We start from the raw sequence: 13,466 nt of genomic DNA on the forward strand, positions 1-13,466 counted from the left end.
ATTAAAAGCCCAGAGATAGCAAGTCATATAATAATTTTGTTAGAACCTCAGTTTCTGGATTTTTCATAAATGACATTATTTCCAAGCATCTGTACCTTCATTTCTAAGGTACAGACAACACTAATGATTAACTGTATTTTTAGATTATTGTGGCTGTCCAAAGTATGGTGACATTCACCAAATGTGGACAAACCCAGCTGAATTGTGTGAATGCTTCTATTCTATTCTATTCTATTCTATTCTATTCTATTCTATTCTATTCTATTCTTACAAGATGCCCTCCAGATACTGAGGAGGGCATGGTCCCTCCTCATGGTCCCTGACCATGGACCACGCTGGCAGGGGCTGATGGGATTTGTAGTCCAACAACATCTGGAGGTTCCTGCCAACCTAGCAGTTCGAAAGCACGTCAAAGTGCAAGTAGATAAATAGGTGCCGCTCCAACGGGAAGATAAACGGCGTTTCCGTGTGCTGCTCTGGTTTGCCAGAAGTGGCTTAGTCATGCTGGCCACATGACCTGGAAGCTGTATGCCAGCTCCCTCGGCCAATAAAGCGAGATGAGTGCTGCAATCCCAGAGTCGGTCACGACTGGACCTAATGGTCAGGGGTCCCTTTACCTTTACCTTAACATTTGGAGGGCAACTCATTAGCCACCCCTGATCTGTAGATACTTAGAGGCGTATCACACACATACACCCTAACCATTCAGGCAATTGTTGCAACTGAGTGATGTTCTTTCCCAAGCTTTTAGAAATTCACAAAGTTGACCAGGGATGGTCAATGTTCGCATGTGGACCAAAGTTTGGACATTCACTGACACATTTGTTTCTAGTGTTCTTTTCAGTCTAAACAGTGGCTTGTTGTAGAAGCCATGCCCACTATGCACTTTTTGCCATTGCAGGCATTTTGTAAAACACAGCAGTTGTGAACAAATGGATTGGCTTTATACAGTGTCAGACCATTGGCTTATCTAGCCCAGGGTCTGGTCAGGATCTTTCCCAGCCCATCTACCTGAGGTTCTTTTATTTGGAGACACTGAGGATTGAGCCAGGGACCTTCTGCCTGTAGAGTTTGCATTTTACCACTGAACTGTGGCTCCTCCTTCTTCTGACAATTATAATTTCAGTTTTTATGCTCCCCTTTATCAAAAGACCCCAGGACGGTATACAACACTGAAACACATTACAGAACAACAGTGATAAAAAACATAGTAAAAGCCTACTGACAGCCTAATAACAAAACCACCATCATAACAACAGCCTTCTCTTATCCCCAGACGTCAGGTGGCAGAGGAACCAATCCCACGGCAGGTTGCCAGAAACAGACAAGACACGAAAAAGTCCTTACTATTGGCTTTTATTTGATATTCACTGAGAGAGGCCTTGGAATGTGGCCTCTCAGAATAACGGCGTTGCTCCGAGTAAAACCCCACCCCCTCCGTCTCTCCAACTTCCTCATGAATCATCGCTACGGGTGCTGAAAATCTCCCTCTGCCTTTGAGCTCTTTGCTCTCCTACTTTCAAGGCCCGCCATGTTCTGGGAGAGAGGGGGTCTGGAATGCTTTCTAAAGACACTGAGTCCACCAGCTGTCTCTACCCTGCTGTTGCTTCTTCTTCTTCTTCTTCTTCTTCTTCTTCTTCTTCTTCATCATCATCATCTTCTTCTCTCCCATTATTTCCCAACTTTTCACCTCATCTTCCTCTGAGCTGTGACCTCCCTCAAACCCCCGTTGTAATTCTGAACTCTCTCCTTCTTATCTGGAAGGGTCAGGCTGGGGAGCTGCTCCCCACGGTTCCTCCTCTGCCCAGTCCCTGGCACCAGAATGCTTTGATAAGTGTTGGGGCATTAGCATGGTGTGAGTAGACAATGCCTCTTGCTGCTACTGTTGGTCTTGCAGCTCAACCAATTCTCCTTTAAATAGGTACATATATCACACCAGCAGCTAGAATGGTGACTGGGAGCGGCTGCCAAGACCACATAACACTGGTCTTCAAAGATCTACATTGGCTCCCAGTACATTTCCGAGCACAATTCAAAGTGTTGGTGCTGGCCTTTAAAGCCCTAAACGGCCTCGGTCCAGTATACCTGAAGGAGTGTCTCCACCCCCATTGTTCAGCCCGGACACTGAGGTCCAGTTCTGAGGGCCTTCTGGCGGTTCCCTTACTGGGAGAAGTGAAGTTACAGGGAACCAGGCAGAGGGCCTTCTTGGTAGTGGCGCCCGCCCTGTGGAACACCCTCCCACCAGATGTCAACGAGAAGAACAACTACCAGACTTTTAGAAGACATCTGAAGGCAGCCCTGTTTAGGGAAGCTTTTCAGGTTTAACAGACCACTGTATTTTAATATTTTGTTGGAAGCCACCCAGAGTGGCTGGGGAAACCCAGCCAGATGGGCGGGGTATAAATAATAAATTATTATTATTATTATTATTATTATTACTACTACTACTTCTCATTAGCATTCCCAACCCTGCTTTAAAGAGAGAGAAAGAATGAACTAATATTATATATTAAAGAAAACATATCTGATCATATGCTGGCTGGGTATAAACCATATATTTAAAGCATATGGTTTCTTCCGATAAATCATGGAAGCTGTAGTTCGCTAAGGTTCTTGGGAATTGCATCCCTATGAGAGGCAAACTACAGCCCCCAGAATTCTCTGGGGGAAGTCATGTGCTTTCAATATATGGTGCGTATCCAGCCGCAGAATATTTTCCCGCTGGACAATGTGCTATAGCAGCCCATCTCCAAACTCTTAGAAAGGAGGAGAGCTTCCTTTCAAGACAGTGGGCAAGGTTCCCATAGAATCCCAGAGTCTTGGAGACTGTCTTTTTGAAAAGTAAGCACCGATTCCCTTCTCCACTTTTCATTCAGCAATTTGCTTTGAAATTGAGCTAGTACAGATCGTACCAAGTCGCTTCCATCAGGGACTATCAAGAGCTGCCTTCTATCAGGCTGAAAGCTCGCTTAATTCTAGTCTGTTCTATTGTGTGTGTGTGTGTGTGTGTGTGTGTGTGTGATGGTTAAATTGGAAAACATGATATACTATGCATGCTATTACTCAGAGTTAGTGAGTCAGTGGAACATTGGATTTTAATTAATTCTGTTGGTTTTCTTTAGGAAGGGAGACAGACAAGTCAGGCAATTCTGGCATTTATTTGTGAACGCTTTCCAAACAAGCAGACGTTTAAGAGCCAAAGATGAGAGAGTTGGCTGCAGAAGAAGGGGCAGGGCACCGGAACAGCACATTTACCTCACCTTGCTGCCTGCTAGCCAAATTCTTTCCATTTGAGCCCTGGTAGTGTGGTGCGAGGGGTGTTCTGGAGAAATTGGCAAGATCCTGCTTTACAGAGCAGTGGTGCAGACCTGTCTTCTTACTCTCAGGTGTAGGAATCCTTGAGGGAAATCAGCCTCCTTCCTTTCTTGCACCTAAGAACAAAAGAAAAACAGGCTGAAGCAGGCTATAGTCCAGCACTGTTTTCGCAGTAGCCAACAACGCACCCATGGTGTCAGGAATGAGCCAGCGCCAAGCGAAAGTTTGCAGCTAACTGCAGAAAATAGCCAGGATCAGAGAGGCTGCTTTGATGTTAGTCAGACAGAAGAAAACCGGCAGCTGCATACTCCGGCTCCTCCTGACCTTGATGTGCAAGCTGATGAGACAGTAATGGAGAACAGGCTAGAATGCAGTCAAAACTCACCTGAAGCACAAACAGGCAGGAAAGAGTTTAGAGACAGCCTCTCAGAGAATGGGGAAGAGGTGGAAGCTGCCCCACTTAGTCTGAGCTCTCAGCGAATGGGAGGTTGCAAGATAGGAAGCAAAACACAAAATGAAGAAGTGGAAGTTCAGTTGCTTCTGGTCACGCTGGAAGCAGTCTTCAGAAGGGTCATCTTGATTGAGGATTGCGGCGGCTGTGTTAAGTCATCCGGAGCTATCTGTTTGTTTTGACAATAAATCGTCCTTTTTAATTAACTGTGCTTACTGTGTTATCAAGCTGGGGACTGGACTCCTGACACATGGGAAACCTGAGAGAAGGGTAAAGGTTAAAAAGGTAAAGGACCCCTGGATGGTTAAGTCCAGTCAAAGGTGACTATGGGGTTGTGGCGCTCATCTCGCTTTCAGGCCGAGGGAGCCGGCGTTTGTCCACAGACAGCTTTCTGGGTCACGTGGCCAGCATGACTAAATCACTTCTGGTGCAACAGAACACTGTGACGGAAACCAGAGCGCACGGAGATGCCGTTTATCTTGCCGCTGGAGCAGTACCTATTTATCTACTTGCACTGGCATGCTTTCAAACTGCTAGGTTGGCAGGAGCTGGGACAGAGCAACAGGACCTCATGCCATCACGGGGATTCGAACCGCTGACCTTCTGATTGGCAAGCCCAAGAGGCTCAGTGGTTTAGACTACAGCGCCACCCACGCCCCCAGAAGGAGCAGAGCAGCAATCTGCACTTCACATTCCTTGAAACTGGTATTCAGAGTCATACTGAATGCCATTGTCGGTAGCAGCTACTGATAGCTTCCCACTGCAATTTTTTTCTTCTTCTAACCATGGAGTAGGTTTACAGACCCTCCAAGTGTCCCTATTTTCCAGGGATAGTTGTGGATTTACAGAAACCGTGCTGGTTTCTGATTTGATCCTGGAATGTCCCACTTTTCCATAGGATGTCCCTATTTTCATCAGAGAAATGTTGGAGGATTTGAGACGGGCCACTGCAAGCTGGACAGTGGCCTTCCTTATCTCGGAGACATGATTGCTGGAGATGAGCAGCTCTGGGTTTGCTCAGTGCCTGGATGGGATGCTGGCTGATATCATTCACCATGGGTAGGCAAACTAAGGTCCGCAGGCCGGATCAGTCCCAATTGCCTTCTGGATCCGGCCCGTGGACAGTCCAGGAATCTCCGCGTGGATCGCCAGTATGCACGTTCTTTCCCTCTCTCTCACACGGCGACGTCAGCGTCGCCTCCTCCCTCCCTCCTCCTGGCTTCTCCCTGCCCTGCCTAGAGGAGGAAGTGGGCTGGGCTTCGTTGGTGCCAGCAGCAGCAGTGCTTGAGTGGCCACCATTTTAAGTAGCCCCTCTCCAGAGCCCTTTTGCGCGCTGCTCATCATCCCTCTACCGCCCCTGCCGCTCGCAAGACACAGGTAAGCTGCCACCGGGGCTAGTGGTGCTCTTGCATCATCCCCCCCCCAAAAAATATAGTCCGACCCCCCAGAAGGTCTGAGGGACAGTGGACAGCCCCCTGCTGAAAATGTTTGCTGACCCCTGTCACTCACTATGCAGTGCCGTGCCCATCAACTGCTGCTCCATGGTAGATTCGGCATAAAAACCAGCGTGTGAGGATATACTGCAAACAATAGGCTTACCAGCTGCAATAGTGGGAGAGTCAAGCATAACTTCACATAGAAGCATATCATTGCTTACTTCAACTCACCTGTGGAAACAACTCAGAGGCCATGAAAGAAGGAAGGGTAACAACAGGAAGATTTAAAGGAACTATTGGAACCTCAAGGCAGCAGAGATATAAGATGATCAGAGCCCCACCGAACTTGAAGCATGGGAAGTCCCAATAAAAAATTATAATTTGGCGGAATATTTGGACTATATGATATGTATTCATATAATTTGGAATATTTAATGTGATTTGATTGGAAAATTTAATAAAAATTATTTAAGAAACAACAACAACTGCAGTTCCATGGTAAGAAGTGGGATACAAGTGTAAGATAATGAAATCCTGAATGGCCAGTACCTCTCCCAGTAGAAATCTTACTGAATAAAATTTTGTTCAAGTGAAATAAACATATGGGGAAAAAGAAGATGAGCTCTATCATAAGAGTCTTTCAATAATAATAATAATAATAATAATAATAATAATTTATTTGTACCCTGCCCATCTGGCTGGGTTTCCCCAGCCACCCTGGGCGGCTTTCAACAAAGATGAAAAATACACTAAAATGTCACATATTAAAAACTTCCCTGAACAGGGCTGCCTTCAGATGTCTTCTGAATGTCAGGTAGTTGTTTATCACTTTGACATCTGATGGGAGGGCGTTCCACAGGGCGGGCGCCACTACCAAGAAGGCTGACTATAAACTGACTAAAGGTACTGAAACTTTTCCCTCATACCTATGCATATTCTTTTTTTGTACCCCGCCCCCACAAAGAAAAACGTTCTTCATCAACCTGCTTCCCTCCAAATGTTTGCACTAAAGGGGCTTCCGGGTTGAGCGCCAGCGATCATGGCGGCCCCCTGCTGAGCACCAGAGGGGGAGCTCCAAAAAAAAACAGGGTTCTACCGCTACGGCGACGTGGTGAACCCTTGAAAACGTAGGCGGAGGAAGCCTACGTCCGTGGGACTTGGCGGGCACCAACAGCGATCCCCTAAAACGTTTCTGGGGCTCAGGAAGAGCTCCGGAGTGTGGAGGGGGTAACGCGGTGCTGAGAGTCAATCGCTTCTTTTTCGGAGAGACGTCGCACAGCCGTGATCGGAGGAGCGCTCAACTTCTTCTTGGGACAAATTGGATTATAAAAGAACTTTCCGTGAGTAGGAGAATTACAAATTTTAAAAGGAAAAGAAACAAATTAAGGAAGTTTTGGATTTGGCAAAGTTAAAAAAGCAAGTTAAATTAGAACCGAAGCGGTAAGGTTTAACCAGGAAGCCAGCCTTCCGCTCTGTATATAGCTGGAAACAAAGACTTTTGCGTGCCAAACCTTTAAAAGTGCTTTTGAAGAAACGGAATCTGGCGTTCTGATAAGGATTTCCCCCCCCCAAGTGGCAGGGAAAAGGGGGGGAAGGACTGGAAACTATATTGCCTGCGTAATAAAGAGCTGACTGTGGGGGAACCACCGCCCGGCGCGCCCAGCGCGCCCAGAACCATCGCCCGGCGCGCCCGGCTCTGATCTGTCAATCTGAAAATACAGGGTAAAGGAGGGACCGCGGAGAGAGACTCTGAGATTTTAAGCTCTGCAAAATATGGAATCCGCAGAAATGACTGGCAGAATCAGAGACCAGGGAGAAGAGACGGTGGAGGAAGATTGGAAGAAATTTAAAGACTATTTACAGAAACACTACAAGATTAATGAATGTTAAAATAACATCAGATTGAATGTATAAGGTTATTGGAGTAAAATTTTAAGGATTAGAAGACCCAACATCTTAAGTTCTAAGCATTGAATAAGCTATATTAAGACATTCAAATCAGAAAGGAGGTTAATTATGACAGAGGGAAGGGATTTGTTGTTTAATTGTATGAATTGGAATACAGGGAAGGGAGACTCGGGGAAGTCAGAGAAACAAGTTAATGCAAGATCAATATGAAGATAAGATTGTTTTTATTTCTGTTGTTTGTAGTATGTTATGTTTGTGTAATTCTGTATGTTTTTGGTGTATTGTTCGTTGCTTTTGTTTTGCTTTGTCGTCTTTTATGCAAAATCGAATAAAATATTTATATATATATAAAAAAACACAACAACAAATGTTTGCACTAAAACTCCCAGTAGCGGTCCAAAACATCTGGAGGGAAGCACATTGGCAAAAGCTGCCCTGAAACTTTAAAATGCAGAGAAGAAGAAGAAGAGTTTGGATTTGATATCCCGCTTTATCACTACCCGAAGGAGTCTCAAAGCGGCTAACATTCTCCTTTCCCTTCCTCGCTCGCAACAAACACTCTGTGAGGTGAGTGGGGCTGAGAGACTTCAGAGAAGTGTGACTGGCCCAAGGTCACCCAGCAGCTGCATGTGGAGGAGCAGGGAATCAAACCTGGTTCACCCGATTACGAATCTACCGCTCTTAAGCACTACACCACACTGGCTCTCAATTCCCCAGCACAAAAATATTCAAGAAATGACTCAATGATACAGGGCATGTCTGAAGTCTCAGGGCTTGTCCCCACTTCTGCTTGTTCCGTGCCTAGAAAGAACGGGGCCAAGCGTTTTCCCCCTTGCCCCTCTCCTTTCCAATGGAAAACCTGCCCTTTAGTGCTAAATTGAAGCAAACGTCAACCTGGAGAAAATCTGAATTGCCATTTGCTCCGACTGAGTATTAAAGAGTGGTTTCCCCCAGAGGAAAGCGGCAGGCGAAGGGGAAGTGTGGTTAAGCCCTCAGTGAGACTAGTAATTCTGCACAGGACTGAAACCTAATATTTCAAAATGTATGCAACAAAGCTGGGCAATTGCCATGACCTACATATCTATTTGCACAGAGTTATTTTGCAACACACTGTGCCGTTTATTAATTGCTAATTAAATTGTAGGAATGATTCCCGAAGTAAAGCATAAAAGGGCCAAAGGATCTTTTAACAAAGCACTCCCTCAGCCAGCCCCTCTTCCTTGTGCCTCTTCCATCCTTAGGGAATCTGAAATGGGGTGAAATCCCCAGAATGGATGGAATCTATGGTAAAATCCCAGCTGAGTTTGCTGGTCTACCTAGAAATGTAGGAAGAAGCTGTCCTAAAGGCAACGGCTCCTCTCTGTTCATCAACAAAACAGCAGAGGACACCTGTCTCTTCTAGAGATTCAGATTTCCACGGAGGCAGGATGGTCACACTGCTCCGTCTGCCCTCAGAAAAACTGGTAAAAAAACCAGTATCCCATTGGGACTGAATCCAGGACTGCTGCAAACCTACTGAATGGCTGCTCCATTGATCTCAACGCTGAGTGTGGCTCCCTTGTGGAAATACAGGAAGTTCTGTTGAGTGTGAGCTTCTGTGCACATGCGCAGTAGGAAAGGCTCTTGCCATCACGGCGACCATTACCACCAGATGACTTGTGCATTTTTGGGATGGCACAGAGGACTCACAAGTATCCAGACTTGTAACTCTGAATGTCCCAATCCCTTTTGCTGCCCACCCCCCCAATAAACACATGGCGAAATCCGCTGCTCACGTGACCGCTGCATCGTAAACAAAATGAGAAGACAAACTATCCCTGGGGAATGACCCGCTGTTGAGTGTTTCTTCGGTTAAAACAAATTCATGGATGGCAAACAAGCAGAGGAATCTCACGTGAACTTTGCCACACTATTAAAATGTATTTATAGCTTGTTTCTGCGTAAAAATATACTTTGGTCTGGCACACAGGATATTTTTCTTGTGACCCTCATTAACCCATCTCGTGATGACTCCTGGTGTATGTGTGTGTGTGTGTGTGTGAGAGAGAGAGAGAGAGAGACAATCCACTCATTGAAGATTCCTGGCTTAAGTCTGAGAAGCCTTAAGCAAGTAGCTTCTGCTCTGTTTGGCTGCCACTCGAAAACTGATCTGTTTCATACAGCTTGCCACCTAGAAATACCACATTTTTTGCTCTATAAGACGCACCAGACCACAAGACGCACCTAGCTTTTGGAGGAGGAGAACAAGAAAAAAAATATTCTGAATTTCAGAAGCCAGAACAACAAGAGGGATTGCTGCGCAGCAAAAGCAGCTATCCCTCTTGCTGTTCTGGCTTCTGGGATAGCTGCGCAGCCTGCATTCGCTCCATAAGACACACACACATTTCCCCTTACTTTTTAGGAGGGAAAAAGTGAGTCTTATAGAGCAAAAAATACGATACTTCCTGACCTACATGCTCACCTACTGCCATGTGTACCATATAATACAGTGGTACCTCGGGTTACAGACGCTTCAGGTTACAGACTCCACTAACCCAGAAATAGTACCTCAGGATGAGAACAGAAATCGTGCTCTCGTGGCACGGCGGCAGCAGGAGGCCCCATTAGCTAAAGTGGTGCTTCAGGTTAAGAACAGTTTCAGGTTAAGAACAGACCTCCAGAACGAATTAAGTTCTTAACTCGAGGTACCACTGTATGCAATACTGGTTTATACAGACCCACCAAGTGCCCCTATTTGCCAGGGACGGTCCCGGATTTACACAAGCTGTCCTGGTTTCTGATTTGAACTTGAAATGTCCCTTTTCGTTGAGTCCTAAGGAAAAATGGGAGAAACGTTGGAGGGTATGGTGTTATGTGACCCCCTGAGCCAATTAGATAAGTAACTATACAACCTTTTGTAAACTACTGAAGGCAGCCCTGCATAGGGAAGTTTCTCTCTCTAATGTTTAATGTTTTTATATATGTTGGAAACTGCCCTGAGTGGCTGGGGCAACCCAGTAAGATGGGAGGGGTATAAATTATAAAAATCACATAATTGTTGTTATGGAATAAAAAGGTAAAGGGACCCCTGACCAGTCGTGGTCCAGTCGTGACCGACTCTGGGGTTGCGGCTCTCATCTCGCTTTATTGGCCGAGGGAGCCAACGTTCAGCTTCCGGGTCATATGGCCAGTATGACTAAGCCGCTTCTGGCGAACCAGAGCAGCACACGGAAACACCGTTTACCTTCCCGCCGGAGCGGTACCTATTTATCTACTTGCACTTTGACGTGCTTTCGAACTGCTAGGTTGGCAGGAGCAGGGACCGAGCAATGGGACCTTACCCCGTTGCAGGGATTTGAACTGCTGACCTTCTGATCAGCAAGTCCTAGGCTCTGTAGTTTAACCCACAGCACCACCCGTGTGTCCCTGTTGTTATGGAAAAGGACGTGTCTATTTTCATCAGAGAACTGTGGGAGGGTATGTTTATATGGACCACATCTAATGTCTGACTGCTGTGATTTCCCTCCTCTTATGCATATCAGCCATTCCACATGTTAAATGGGGAAGTAATGGCGTCTCCACCTCCATCGTTCAGCCCAGACACTGAGGTCCAGCTCCAAGGGCCTTCTGGTGGTTCCCTCACTGTGAGAAGTGAAGTTACAGGGAACCAGGCAGAGGGCCTTCTTGGTGGTGGCACCCGCCCTGTGGAACGCCCTACCATCAGATGTCAAGGAAATAAACAACTACCTGACTTTTAGAAAACACCCAAGGGCAGCTCTGTTTAGGGAAGTTTTTAATGTTTGACGTTCTATTGTGATTTTAATATTCTTTTGGGAGCCTCCCAGAGTGGCTGGGGAGGCCCGGCCAGATGGGCAGGATATAAACAACAACAACAACAACAGCAACAACAATTATAATAACAATTATAATTATAATGAGTAGATGATATTCCTGGCTTGCTGGGCTCATGAACTGGCTCTCAGCATTCTGTGGGATTGTGAGGGTACAGAACAAAGTAGGCATCCAGAGTGTTTGTGGGATCGTAACTATTTGCAATAAGCGACCCGTTGAGCAACAGGACTGTGTTCAGATGTTTTTATTTGGAACTAAACTCGGCTAGAGAAATGCCTGGCCTGCCTCTCTGCTCCCAATAAATCTGCACATCACACAATAAAACTTAATTTTTATATGGTATCGGGGACAAAAAACATATTTAAAATTTGAAATACAGAATGCAGAGGCATTGTGTGGTGGGTTTTTTGTATCATGGTTTTGGTCATCAACAGCCTGTACTCCAAGGATAACTATGTGCACAGAGTACAGACTGTCTCTGTTAACCGAGTCACTTTTCTGTTCTCAGACCCAAGCTACATGTGGAAGGAGACTGCATTGTACCGCTGCCAGTCCGCACCTCCCCAGGAACGCAGAGCTGATATGGTCGGCTGCATGCTGTCTTTAGCAGTGGCTAATGAAGCAGAGCAGGTTGCGATCGTAAAGAAATACTAATTATTGTGATGTCACATTGCACGGTTTTTCAGCTTGCTTGCAACCAGGCAGCGTGGCCCATGAGTCTCAATGCAAGGCCTCACCTGGACCTCAGATGCTTTGCTAGCCTCTTTTCTGCTGACGGTACCTACCTCTCACAACACTCCAAGTATACATGAAATCCCCAGTTATGCAAGCCACCCCAGTGACACCCTTAAATCCACTCAAAACTATTTTGCGAATGCCTGAGCTCATGCCCACATGCTTCTGCAATGAATGCTAGTGTAAGGATGCCCTCCCAAAGATAGATCTAATCTCCCTATTTATTTTTAATTTTTAAATTAAATTTTATTAAATACAAAAAAGAAAAGAATATCAAATAAGAAAAGAAATAAAGAAACAAATTTCATACATAGACACATGAACATAATTTTTTATACATCTGTAAAGCAATATTCAAAAAGAAGAGGAAGGGGGAAAAAGAGAATAAAAGAAGAAAGAAAAGTTAAAAATACAAATTTAGAGAATAGAAAAGTGTTCACCATAAACAACAATTTCAGATCTATACTTGCATACAATTTTACATTTCCATCTTGCAAAATATCAGTCTTAATTAAAATGTTTTAAAAGACTTCCCTATGTCCATGTGAGTCCTCTGTAGGGCCGGGAAAACCTGCCCATTTTCTTTTCTCATTTTTCCAATTTTCAGTTGTCCATGTTTCCACATCAGCATTTTTTTTTTTAAATCCTCACGAAAATTCATTAGTATTTTACTGCAAATTTCTCCTAATCTAGACATGTTTGTATGCAGTTTTGTGTAAAAGACACATTTTTTTGCAAAGCAATTCCCCCCAGTATAATGCACTTGGCATGTCATTTCCCCCCACCATGGTTTACCCCAGTAAAGGTAAAGGTAAAGGACCCCTGGATGGTTAAGTCCAGTCAAAGGCGACTATGGGGTTGTGACGCTCATCTCGCTTTTCAGGCCGAAGGAGCCGGCGTTTGTCCACAGATAGCTTTTCCAGGTCATGTGGCCAGCATGACTAAACCGCTTCTGGTGCAATGGGACACCGTGACAAAAGCCAGAGCGCACGGAAATGCCATTTACATTCCCACCGCAGCGGAACCTATTTAAACTGGTGTGCTTTCGAACTGCTAGGTTGGCAGGAGCTGGAACAGAGCTATTGGAGCTCACCCAGTTGTGTGGATTTGAACCGCCAACCTTCTGATTGGCAAGCCCAAGAGGCTGAGTGGTTTAGACCACAGCACCCCCCCCCAGTATGTGCATCTCTGTACACATCATTTGACTTAAGAACTACATTTGAAAATTCAGAGAAGAGCGGATTTTGAAGAACGGCTGCGATTTGGTTTGCATGGTGTTTCAGGAAGGGAGAACTAGGCAGGTTTGCCTGGAAAGGTGAACTGAATCAAATTTCTCCCCACCTTCTTGCTCTTCATAATGTTCATGATCCACAAGGCTATTAGTGACTCCTGACAGCATAAGAGCAACCATCCTGCAAATAACTATGGGCAGGGGACCTTTGCCTTTCTGCTATAGGGGTCTGCAGGTCAAATGGGGACCCTGAGAAGATTCACACAGCTGTTGAAAGCAACATGCTGTCTCCTCGATAGAAAAGAGGGAGAGCTCGAACCCTGTAATAAAAAATTGAAACGGTTGCTTTGTAACAAGTTTTGGGGTAACGTTAACTGTTTGAAGCAGATGTCTTAGCACATTTGCAGATCACAGGGTGGGTTTTCAGTTTGCGACGTGTGCTGCAACCTGATTTACGCTGCAATCCTCGGCAAGGGTATTGCTAGCCCAGAAATGGAAACAAGAAGAAATTCCGACGAAAGAAGAATGGCAGACGAAATGAATGGACTATGCAGAATTG

The 13,466-nt window shown here is 45.4% G+C and overlaps 1 long non-coding RNA gene across 1 annotated transcript; it reads right to left on the reverse strand.

The window, feature by feature from the left end:
* Nucleotides 1-1,339: 1,339 nt before the first annotated feature.
* On the reverse strand, nucleotides 1,340-9,007 carry LOC310671772. The gene is made up of 3 exons (XR_014508173.1): nucleotides 8,886-9,007; nucleotides 3,245-3,431; nucleotides 1,340-1,942 (listed from the first exon to the last, which is right to left on the reverse strand). It is a non-coding gene; the product is annotated as an uncharacterized lncRNA (long non-coding RNA).
* Between the last annotated feature and the right edge of the window lie 4,459 nt (nucleotides 9,008-13,466).

Source organism: Podarcis tiliguerta (genome assembly GCF_965153285.1).
Source record: "Podarcis tiliguerta genome assembly, chromosome: 2".
NCBI classification, from domain to species: Eukaryota; Metazoa; Chordata; class Lepidosauria; order Squamata; family Lacertidae; genus Podarcis; species Podarcis tiliguerta.